The following is a 13,161-nucleotide window of genomic DNA, read 5'->3' as shown; positions in this document are numbered from 1 at the left end:
GAAGAGAAAGCAGGGGTTTATAGAATACCTTATGAGAATATGCAATTGGTGGTTAAAAAAGACTACATTGGAGTAACCACCAGGAGTTTAGGACTTAGAATCAAGGAACATAGTTATAATATCAAAAAGGAATCGAATGCAACGATTTTGTCCCAAATGGCGCAAACACCAGGATCTGTAGTCAAATGGAATGAGGCAGCCATCATAAAACCTGTATCTTCTCCATCTTTGGCATTGACAGCAGAAAAGTTGCAGATTTATAGGAGTAAAATGCAGGAAGGCTGTTTAAATGCGAGGGATGCAGAAAGTCTTCCCTCTGCATGGAAGTTTATAGTTAAGAAGTTTAATAACAGCTCTAACCAGTCATAATAATTGTATTAATACTTCTATGTACATTTTTTATATTTTTTGTTTTATGTTACCCCATTGGATATTTAATATTTTAATTTAATTTTATCTTATTCCGTTGCTTAGTTAATTTTTAATTTTGTATTCCATTGATGGAATCCTTTAATTCGAATTTGGTTATAAACCTGACAATGGCCTGTAAATCAGGTTGAAAACGTTTGTTTGGAATAAATTTATATTTCTTGGCAAGAATAAGATGTAAGTTATATGTATATACAAGGTAGCTTCAAAAAGTTCCCAGAATTATGCTGGGTTAGTCAATTAAAAGCAATGAAAAAGAGAACATGTAATGTATGTCTTAGCTAAACATGTCAGGAATAGAGAAATGTGTTCAAACAAATCCATACTCACTGCAAAGATGACAATTGTTACTGTTTACTAAAGGTTGTGTAAGTAAGATGTCTGGAAAAAATGTCTATGGAAGAACCAGTGCTGTAACTAGGCAGGTGCAACAGGTGCACCTGCAATGGGCCCACTTGGAAGAGGAGCCCAAAACACATGTATTTGTTTTATTACTTTCCCAAACCTAATTAATTAAGGGGCCTAAATGCAAATTCCTGCACAGGGCACAGGAATGGCTAGTTATGGCACTGGTTCTACAGAACATGGCCCACCAGTGGCCGAGTGGTCTTCGTAACCTAAACACTGGAAGCTGCGTCGTGGATTCATGCCTTGCTTGGATGGGCTGGCCATGTGGAGTTTTCCAGGTTTTCACCATGTTTGTAATGCCTAAATAGGGGCCAGTTTCCCTTAAAAAGACCACCCGGAAGGCATCCCCCAGGCAGATCGCTCAATTGTTGCTTTGCCATAACTAAATAAACAAGTTCCGCAAACCTATCTCGAGTGTTTCACAAAAGAAAAGATTTTAAAGTTTTTATTCAAATTTATTATTAATATTAAAGTTTATTACTTTATTTCTTCATTGTTTCCTGAGAATAGTAAACATGGAATTGCTTATCAATTTTTGAATATACTGATGCTAATGCTCCGTGTAATAAAAGTATATGAACGACATTCTGTGGTCTCAGAAACGTTGAGAACCACTGCAATAGACAATAACACTAATTTATATAACACTAGCTGTTACTCGCTACTTCACCCGTGGTGGTTTTGCAAGCAAACCCTATTTATATTCAGTATTTCAACAACCATAGTAATTTTTAAATAATACCTGCCATTGAGAATAATGAGAATTTCTGAGAATCAAATGAACTATTTTCAATTTGATCAATTTTCTGAAATGTTTACAATTGTTCTGTAATCGAACCAATATGCAATAACAAATTTGAATTTAAAATGGTTTGAACATTTGGTTAAAAAATCAAAATATATGAAAATATTTATAACAATGTCTGAAATGTCATCAACTTAATACACCTAAGTACTCAATGAAGACTAAACATAGTTGAAAACAAAAAATTGCATCTAAAATAGTACAGTAGAACCCGTTCTTCCAGTTAAGCCTTAATGCTCTCCCTCTCCCCCTGCGGAGGAATTTCGAAAAATCCCTTCTTAGTTTGCGTTTTCATGACGTACCCTGTGTACCAAATTTTACCTTTTTAGGTTCAGCGGTTTGCTCTGGGCAATGATGAATCAGTGACTCAGTCAATCAGTCAGGACAAGTAATCTTATATCTTTAGATGTATTTTTTTGTATTCATATTCTTTTTGAAATAATTTCATAAATAAAATAAATGAAGTGTTACCAATGTTGCTAGACGAGAATTTGAAAAATCATGAGCTAATTGATCTACGAGTGAATCAGAAAGCACCCCTGCACCTTACTCTCACTATTTGTTGAAGCTTTTAGTCAATAGAAAATAATTTGGTTTCTTTATTTTCTCCCATCAGACTACCAGAAATGGAAAATTTTGGCAAATATCTTGAATAATTTTGTCTTGGATGCGATTGATGTTATTTTCTAGTTAATTTTAGCTTAAAATTAATCTTTCTCATTGAAATCGTTAATAAAATAAATGTCAAAGAAGAAGAATTTCAAAGAAACCCAGCAACAAATTTCACTGAATGTTTGCTATATGTGAAATTTACATGGAACATAGAATTGTATGATGTTCAATTAATGTTATTTACATTTAAATGTTGCAAACTAAAATAGAAATTACAATAACTTTTAACTGGATTTGGAAGATTTGGATAAAGGATAATGGTGTCAGGTTTGCTGCCACATAAATAAAAAATTAGTCCATACTGTCAAGGTTTTGTACATTGATGACGTGAGCAGATTCAGTGCCTTAACTAGGCAGGTGCAACAGGTGCACCCGCACAGGGCCCACTTGGAAGAGGAGCCCAAAATGCATGTATTTGTTTTATTACTTTTCCAAACCTAATTAATTAAGGGGCCTAAATGCAAATTCCTGCACAGGGCACAGGAATTGCTAGTTACGGAATTGGAAAGAAGAATGTGAAAATATCAAATTTTGTGTGCTATTGGGGAAAAAGATTTTCACCATGTCATCCTCTGAGACCTTGAAGATGCTTCAGGATGCCTATGTTGAATCTTCCACGAAGCATTCTCCAGTTCATGACTGGCAAAAACGCTTTTGTGAGGGATGAGGAAGTATTGCTGATGATTTGTGAAGTTGTTGTCCATTGACATCAACATCTGAGGAGAAAGTGTTGATTGTAAGCGAGATTGTGAGCTCAGACTGCCAGCAGTCAATTGAGCAGATTGCCAAGACCAAAGGAATTTCAGTTGGAAGTTGTTGTTCCATTCTGTATGATCAATTGAACATGCATCGTGTTTACCAACACTCAGTACCACAAATGCTCACGGTGGACCTCATGCAATTTCTACTTCTTCCCCCGATTGAAAGATGCCATCAAGGAACACCACTTCAAGAATGTGGATGAGGTTATCCAGTATGTGATATATGCGTTACGGGTGCTGTCGTGAGACACCTTCCAAAAGTGTTTTCAGCAGCTATACCAGTGTTGGTAAAAGTATGTGGTTGTCAAAGGACAATACTTTGAAGGACATGTTGCTTGATTTGTCAATTGTATACATACTTTTGAGTAATAAACCAATTCCAAAAACTTTTTGAAGCTACCTTGTATATCATAAATGCTATTCTTCTTTGTAGTTGATACAATCACCCCACAAATTGGGATTTTGTATCTCTAAAGCTTCTAGAGTTCTAAGGTGGACTTTGTTGTGGTATTGCTTGACAAGAATTGCATTATTAAGGTCCACATACACTTCACTATCAGCATTCTAAACAGACAGGGTGGTAGTGTTCTTTGTGCTCAATATTGTATTATTGTTCCATTAGATTTTTATGCAGTGAGCACTTGGTGGAACCTATACTACTGTGAACAAAAAGTATCAGGAATGGTTCATTACTGTGCATGTGCTAAAGGGCATTGTCGTCTTTTTTCTTGTTGTTTGGCATGTAAATAGACACCCACAACTGCTGTATATAATTGGGCTATAATTTGGAAATAATAATTAAGAATTACAAATGAATTTGACACTAGAGAAAGACATTTAGGCACCATCTTGTATTAAAATTAATAATTATAATATTTAGATTAAACTGGAAGAAAAGAATCAGCCTGAAGCAGGACTCAAACCCACAACTCCCACTTACCATGTGGACACATTGCCAGTTGCGCTACCAGGACCTCCAGTCTGATCGCCTCTTCCAATATATATGCTTAAGATATAACCATCATCAGTTATTACAGTGCTGACTGGGGATGCAATCGCACCCTTGTCCAGAAACATCTACTCAGTCAAATAATTAAGAATTACAAATGAATTTGTAATTCCAAATTATAGCCCAATTATTTATGGCAGTTGTGGGTGTCTATTTGCTATGCATCGGGTTTCAGTTGGTGTTTATATTTATATGTTTGGTATGACTTTCATTGATATCTAGAGGCAATCCATATGTCACTGTTTGTTTTCATTTGCAAATAAATGCTTGTTTTGTATGTAAAGAATTTTTGCAGCAGTAATTCTTCAAAATGTTGAGTGTAATTGAGCTTGCAGTAAATTTTGTTTTCAACTGCTTACATTATGGAATTACTGCTACAAAAACATTGGAAATGTTGTATAAAGCATTTGGTGATGATAATCTATATAATGTTGAATACAAGAGTTTTCAACTGGTATAAGATGTTTAAGGCAGAGAATGTGTCAAAGATGAACCATGCTCTGGTAGACCATCCACTTCAACTGAACAACACTTGAGTGATGACTCAGGTGATGAAGCCTGGATCTATGGTTTTGACACTGAAATAGCTCAACAATCAAGTGAATGACACTCAAAAAAAGTGAAACAAGACTAAAAAGACTATGTTAAAGTCAGTCAAATATCAAGGTCATATTGACTTTCTTCAATTGTCATGGTGTTTGTGCATCATGAATTCTTTCTAACTGGTCAAACTGTCAACAAAGAATATTATTTGAACATTTTTGCATAGTTTGTGTGAAGCAATTCATAAAAAATGACCCAATTTGTGGAAAGAAAACTCAGATTTTGCACCACAATAATGCACCTGCTCACAATGCTCTTGTTGTTGGTGAATTTTTGATAAAAAATTTAACAAATATCGTTCTGCAAGCCCTGTACTCACCTGTGACTTTTTCCCATTTCCTTAACTAAAATTTCTGTCTCATGTCACCATTTTGAGACAATTAATGCCATAAAACAAAATTCACTGCAAGTCCTGAAGGGATTTCACAAAAATGACTTTAAAGCATGTTTTGAAGATTGGAAAAAATGTTAGCATAAATGCATTGCATTGGGAGGGGATTACTTTGAAGGGAAATGAAATAAATTCAAATCTTTCATTTTATTGAACCATTCATGATAATTTTTGATCACAGGAGTATGTTTAAGGTGTCTACCAAATCTATTGTCCCTCACCAGGGGTATACTCTGTTCCAGTACTTTCATATTTATCCCAGCATATACGTTTATTGAAACAGAAAAATGTTTTCAATCACTTTCAGAGACCTTCATCAAGTACAGAAGGTATCTGAGATTTATTATATTATTTTCTAGTGTTTTAAATTATTGGCACTTTGATATACATGGTGCATTGAAGTTGTAAGGTCTCCTACTTTTTCCTAACAAAACAGAGCAGATAGCAACATGCGATTTTTTTTAAAAGAAGTGAACACTGTTTGTGGTCGTATAACAGAGAGAGCAGCACTGCACAGCACACTGGTATTTCTGTGGGATCTATGCACACAATCTTGCATGAAGACCTGAAAATGAGGAAAGTGTCCTCCATATGGGTGCCCCGAATTCTGATGAACGACCACAAGGTTGCATGCGTGGCAACTTGTCAGGCGATATTGACATGACTGCATGAATGGTGCCTTCTTTTCATCAGCTGTCATAATGGATGAGAACATTATCACCACTGAAGAAATTTCTGGTTATTGCCAATACTAAGAAATAGATGATGGCCATGTTTTGGGACAGCGACAGCATAATCCTCACTCACTGTGTTCCAAAGAGCACTATGGTGTCAGCTGCATCCTATAAAGATGTTTTGAGGAGGAAATTGCTTCCAGCATTGCAAGAAAAATGGCTGAAAAAGGGTGCATGTGTGCACTTCCATCAAGACAATGCTCCAGCTCATTGGGTGATATTAACACAGGAATTTCTTCGTGAAACAACTTTGAAGTGATTTCCCATTATCTGACCTTGCTCCTAGTAATTTTTGGCTTTTTCCAATGATGAAGGACACTCTCCATGGTCGCACATTTTCCAGTCATACCACTCTAGCATCAGCAATTTTTCAGTGGTTAAAATAGACCCTTAAAGAAGCGTTTGCAGTGGCCACGATGTGATGGCAATGACGTTGTGAAAAATGTGTACATCTGCAGGGAGATTATATTGAGAAGTGACAGAAGTTTCAATTTGTTTGTGTAAGTATTTTGTCAGAAAAAATGGAAGACCTTAGAACTTGAATGCACCTTGTATTTGTATATTATTTTATTTTATTTATTTTTTATATTTTTCATTTTATTTTATTTTTTTTAATTTATTAGTTTTCCTTTTAACAAACTTTGGTACCATTTCAAACAGTTATTTGTGTATTTTGATAGTGAATAACTTTAAATAATGTTCTACTACATATTCCATTTTGGAATTGTAATTGACCTGATGAAGATCCAGTTTGGAATCAAAAATATTAGTCTATTGTTCAAGATCTTTTGTTTTAATGCTTTACTTAAATGATCTAATTGTGAAGCTCTGGACAGATCCGAACCCTTACTAAAATTTGCGTTAAAATAATTTTGTTTTAAATAAAAAAATATAGTAGTTAGAAATAGATTTTTTATATGAAAGAGCGACGCTAACTTTTAAACAATAGAAGAATGTAAGTCCGTCAACCATTTCCAGTTGGAGATCGAATTAAACTTCGATTTTGACCTCTTCCGCGCCCCAAAAGGTTTCGAATTGTCATCAGGTGACGAGGAGAGACCAATCGAAAAGGGGAATCTGAGAGAAAACGATAAAACCCCGGAAATTCGAGGACGCGACGGCTTCTTCTCCCGAAAGTTTCAAGTGACAGATCTGTTGTTGTGTGTGTGTCTCGCACCCATCTTCGTCTCCATCTCCCAACATCAGATCAACATCTTTCCATCAACGGAAGTTGACCGTATCGTCCCGAAATCGTCGATGGAATTCATCATTCGCGAACAAGGGACATTCCTTCAAAATTGGACTATCTTGGAAAGGAGAGGAAGACCCAGAGGCCGCAGCCGCCATAGAACTTCCAAGATCGCAGAAACCTTGTAAGCTTCTTTTGTGTTTACTAAACGGGTTGTGTTGTTGTAAACAAGGCATCTATCTCTGACTCAACTGCTTCCACATGTCGTTGATTGTTACCGTTCGGCAGTCTAGACAGCAATGGAGACGATGATGATATATATCACATATTATTGTTAAAGTACATTTTTTAACTTTCTCCCCCCTTGGCCCCCATATGTTCACAGTATGTGTTGGCATTTATGGTTTGGTTTGGGTCTAGTAGTTCCTATACTAGTCTCTTCACATCTTATCATATGCACATTACTTTTTTTGGATGTAGTCCACCTTTTGGTGTGAATGTTGAGGGTTCTGTTAGATTTAGTCAAGATTGTTTCTGTTGAATATTAGTGTATAATATCCATTTTTTATTTCCAGTAATTACTTGATCTAAAAATGGATCTTTCTTTTGATGATCAAATAATAATCCAGCAATACTTAATCATTGTCCAAGATCAGTTTATGTTAACTCATGCAGAACCCACACATCTAACTTTGGAACTTTTCCAAGTCTTCTAAGATAGTTGCATACACTTTTCTAGCTTACATTTAATTTTATAGCCAATTCTCTTGTGGTGGCTTCAACTAGAGTCTTTAGATCATCACTATTGACTGTGATTGGCCAATGTGATTTCAAGCTTTCAATCTCTTTTCTGAAACTCAGCAGACCAAAACTGAGCTTTTCTCACCTTTAAACTGTCAGTGCCATAAATTTTGCAAATTTCTGATATTGCCTTAGTTGCATTTAAACCTTTTTTGAAACAAAAAAGCAAAATGTCCCTCAGATGGATGTCATCTGCTTCCTTTTCAGAGAACTAAAATTTTTAGCTCACAAGACAAAATTAAAATTATTAAAATCAGTTTAACAGATTGGTAACATGACCCCAAGCTTAAATTCCAAAAGTCACACTTCTCTGCAAAAACTGACTGCTATTGTAAAAATGTTTAATTGGGCAATGAAAAAACACAATGACTCAACCCAATATTAATGAATTTATTATTAAAAATAAAATAAAATAAAATTTTTTCTTCCTTATTCCTTAATTTTACACTTGCAGATTAATAAATGGATAAATTATTTTTATATAATAAAAATATTTTAAATCTTAATAATCCAAAAATCCTAAAAAGACTTTTTTCTAAATAATAATTTTATTTTCCAAAGTGTATCAGATAATCATTATTTAATTAATAGCATGTCCTATAAATATAGCAGTACACTTCATTGTAACAGCAATGTATGACAATAACACTGACATTAAGTAACATTAATGTCAAATGATAACAATGAATTAATGGAGAACCACCTTTAGGAAAAATTATTTTATATTAATTATTAATAGTTAGTAAAATATAGTCCAAATAATCTGGAAATTAATATGATTATTACAGAATATTTGGACTTGGTTGTTTACGTATATCTACAATGATTTGTTAACAGAAATAAAACAGAAAAAGCAATATCTTAATGCTTCCGATGGCAACTTCTAAACTGTCTACTAGTAATTATCTTGCTTTCAGCACCTGCTCTGGAGGTGCAGGGTATACAATAGGGTGGGTTGTATGGATGTTTCATTTTTATTCTTGCAATTTTTTTGCTATGTATACATCATTGTGGGTTATCCACCTGAAATTATGATACCTTATTAATTCCTTGTGATTTTTATATTTTTTTCACAGTCCACTAAAAAACTATCACCAAAAATTATCTTGACTTCCAAATTTTTATATTTAACTCATAATTTTTGAACAAATTTACTCTCAAATTTTTCAGTCATAGCAAGATCTTTATATATTCTTTTTAAATGATAAGATCCTCAAAAATTCTTAACTTTCAACAGGAAAGCTAAAAATTTGTGTGGTCATGGTCATCATGGCTGTGAAGAATTATAATACAGCAAAAACATTGCTGGTGATCATAATCTTGGTCCATTTAATTTTGAAACTAATTGTCACAGTCACAAAGCAGACATTCTCAAACATAATTTAACAGCCGGGAAAGTTACTCAACTTGTTCTCAACTTTTTATAATTACATCTAAATAAAATACAAAACAAAATTAATATCAAAATATTTGAAATTTTGACATATTCATTAATTTAATTTTAAATTATTAAAATGTATAAACAATTTTTCTTATTCACTCAATAAGTTCAGGCTAATCACTTACAACAAGTATGTGGCAAATGTATACTGCAGGATTACTTGAGCCACAGTTGAGCCTAAAACTAATGCCAATTTAACTATTTACAAAATCCCCTGGAGCAATGAAGACAATAAACAGACACACCACATCATTGGCATATATAAAATTCCCACAAGATATGATAAATTTGACTTTAACTGTGTCTTTGTTGGCTGCTTATCAAGCTCAGATTAAGATGAGAATTAAGGAACATGAAAATAATATTAAAGTTAAAAACTATTAAACGTATCTACAAACTTAAGTTAGTTATTTATTTTAGGGTTTACCACACCAATGAACATGAACACAAAATTTCTCAAATTAATATATATTTAAGTTTACAAAAAGAGATTTACAATAATTAAAACCAATATGTACAAAATATGTAAAATATATCCCAAATGCATTTTGGACTTTAAAATAGTCCTCTTCAGTTGGTGTTTTAATTAAACACATGAGAAAGTATACATAAAAGTTATATTAAAAGGCTGTAATAACAATGAAGACATAATTAAGAAACTGGCACTATTTTACAAGTGAAATATAATAACTCCATATTTCACAACCAAGCCAGCCATAAGGAGTTCTAACATAATTAATCATAATTAGTTACACACACTATTATTTAGGTATTACAACAGTAAAGTAATGGACATAATACTTACAACTGATGCTTCTGGCGGATTGACTGAAACATTACACAAAACAAAAAGAAAAAAAAAAAACAATGTACTGTACTTATACAATCAAATTCCAGGGAAGTAGAATTCTCAGTACAACCATTTGCATATTTGCAACACCATTTTACATCATCAAGTTTATGTCATAAATCTATTTTTATTTTGATTTTTATCAATATAATCATACCAACCTTCATCTATTTTTACACCTAAATTATCATTAATTCTTTTTTCTTTTTTAACTTTTAAAATTTCAATGTGTTCATAATATTTATGTTTATTAATATATGTTTCAAATTTTATAGCTTTTATTGAAACTTTTTCTATTTCACATCTGTTTAAATTACAATGTGTTGCTACAGATGAAGATTGTATATTATATTTTATTGCATTAATACATTATTTTATTTGAACCTTTAAATATCTTTTTGTTTCACTTATATATATCATTCTGTCATTATAATTACAATTAAATTTATATATAATATTATTTTTTTCTAAATCATTTATATCTCCATTTAAATTATTCAGATGTAAATTTAAATTTACATTAAATTTGAGAAATTTTGTGTTCATGTTCACTAGTATGATAAGACCTAATATAAATAACTACCTTAAGTTAGTAGATATGTTTATTAATAGTAAGGGCAAAAAGCGAAATACGGCATGTTGAAAACTATATTCAACTAGTTTTATGATTTCTTATGATTCTTAATAATATTGTTAAAAACATAAATAAAATTTGGCCTTCTTCTAAGACTGTGGCACAGCTCTTTCCACATTAAGTGCATAACCATACAAATAAAGTTTCTTTGAATAAAGTTATCATCATTTAAATTAATCTGCCGTTAATTACTTAGTATTATTAGACTGATCCATAATGTTGACTTTGCTAAGCATACAACTTAACTTTGATTTACTGTTTAATTCTGGTGATTTTTGTTAATATTTTCTTTATATACAGGTGGACCTCATTTAACGAGTATTCATTATCCAAGTCTCCATAGTTACATGGTCAAAAAAATTGTGGAACACCACTTAAAAATTCCATGACTTATGAGATTTTCCCAGCAGATGGTAACTTCTTGCACAACATGGTCTACGTGCACACTGATACATAATACCATATACAAGATGCTCAAACATCCTTACTACACCCAATACATTTAAAGCTATACATCAACTAAAGCCAAATATTATCNATCAAGTTTATGTCATAAATCTATTTTTATTTTGATTTTTATCAATATAATCATACCAACCTTCATCTATTTTTACACCTAAATTATCATTAATTCTTTTTTCTTTTTTAACTTTTAAAATTTCAATGTGTTCATAATATTTATGTTTATTAATATATGTTTCAAATTTTATAGCTTTTATTGAAACTTTTTCTATTTCACATCTGTTTAAATTACAATGTGTTGCTACAGATGAAGATTGTATATTATATTTTATTGCATTAATACATTATTTTATTTGAACCTTTAAATATCTTTTTGTTTCACTTATATATATCATTCTGTCATTATAATTACAATTAAATTTATATATAATATTATTTTTTTCTAAATCATTTATATCTCCATTTAAATTATTCAGATGTAAATTTAAATTTACATTAAATTTGAGAAATTTTGTGTTCATGTTCACTAGTATGATAAGACCTAATATAAATAACTACCTTAAGTTAGTAGATATGTTTATTAATAGTAAGGGCAAAAAGCGAAATACGGCATGTTGAAAACTATATTCAACTAGTTTTATGATTTCTTATGATTCTTAATAATATTGTTAAAAACATAAATAAAATTTGGCCTTCTTCTAAGACTGTGGCACAGCTCTTTCCACATTAAGTGCATAACCATACAAATAAAGTTTCTTTGAATAAAGTTATCATCATTTAAATTAATCTGCCGTTAATTACTTAGTATTATTAGACTGATCCATAATGTTGACTTTGCTAAGCATACAACTTAACTTTGATTTACTGTTTAATTCTGGTGATTTTTGTTAATATTTTCTTTATATACAGGTGGACCTCATTTAACGAGTATTCATTATCCAAGTCTCCATAGTTACATGGTCAAAAAAATTGTGGAACACCACTTAAAAATTCCATGACTTATGAGATTTTCCCAGCAGATGGTAACTTCTTGCACAACATGGTCTACGTGCACACTGATACATAATACCATATACAAGATGCTCAAACATCCTTACTACACCCAATACATTTAAAGCTATACATCAACTAAAGCCAAATATTATCGGGATAAAAACGGCTATAATACTAAATTAAATTTAAATATTAAATTATTAGTATTATAGCCGTTTTTAGCCCAATAATATTCAGCTTTGGTTGATATATACAAGATGCATTATTAACATAATGAAAAATATTAAAATTTTTCCAAAAACTTTAAACACTATTTTTATTGGGTAAATCTGTTTCAGCAATTAATTTTTTAAAATTGTAACATAAATAATATGTCTTGAAACACTGGTTATTACACCAGTGTTTCAAGTGTAAGTTCCAGTGTCCATGGGTTGTAAAATGATGAAGTTCTTGGAGGCAAGAAACGATTTTCACATTAGGACATAAATTAACAGCCAACATAATGAGTAGAGCCATTATCTAAAAATAAAATTATTTTAAATGCAAGATTTTCCTCTTCACAGTATTTTTTTGTTGTAGACACAAACTGATCATAAAATATTTCTCTAGTTATCCACGCTTCCTGATGCAACTTCCAAATTACTGGGAGCAAAGATTTTTTGCCACATTTTTTAAAACTCAAGAATTTTCACTACAAAAATTAAGAAGGGTTCTTATCCTCATTTGCATTTCCACCAAGAAGCAGAGTGATTTGATCTTTTGATGCTTTAAACCAGGAGAAGATTGCTCTTTTATAGATAGATATGTTAGAGATGGCACACACTTCCAATATAATCCAGTTTCATCAGCATTGAATATTTGTTTCGGACTGTATCCTCTCTCATCAACAATCATCTTCAATCTATCTGGAGAAATTCTAGTTGCTTCTGTATCAGCACTAACAATTTTGCCTTGAATTTTAATGTTCTTAAATCTATAA

The sequence above is a fragment of the Centruroides sculpturatus genome, unplaced genomic scaffold (genome assembly GCF_000671375.1).
Source record: "Centruroides sculpturatus isolate CEXI.00-Female unplaced genomic scaffold, Cexi_2.0 scaffold234, whole genome shotgun sequence".
Taxonomy (NCBI): domain Eukaryota; kingdom Metazoa; phylum Arthropoda; class Arachnida; order Scorpiones; family Buthidae; genus Centruroides; species Centruroides sculpturatus.
The sequence above is the reverse complement of the archived record's forward strand: the minus strand, read 5'-3'. Positions refer to the sequence as shown.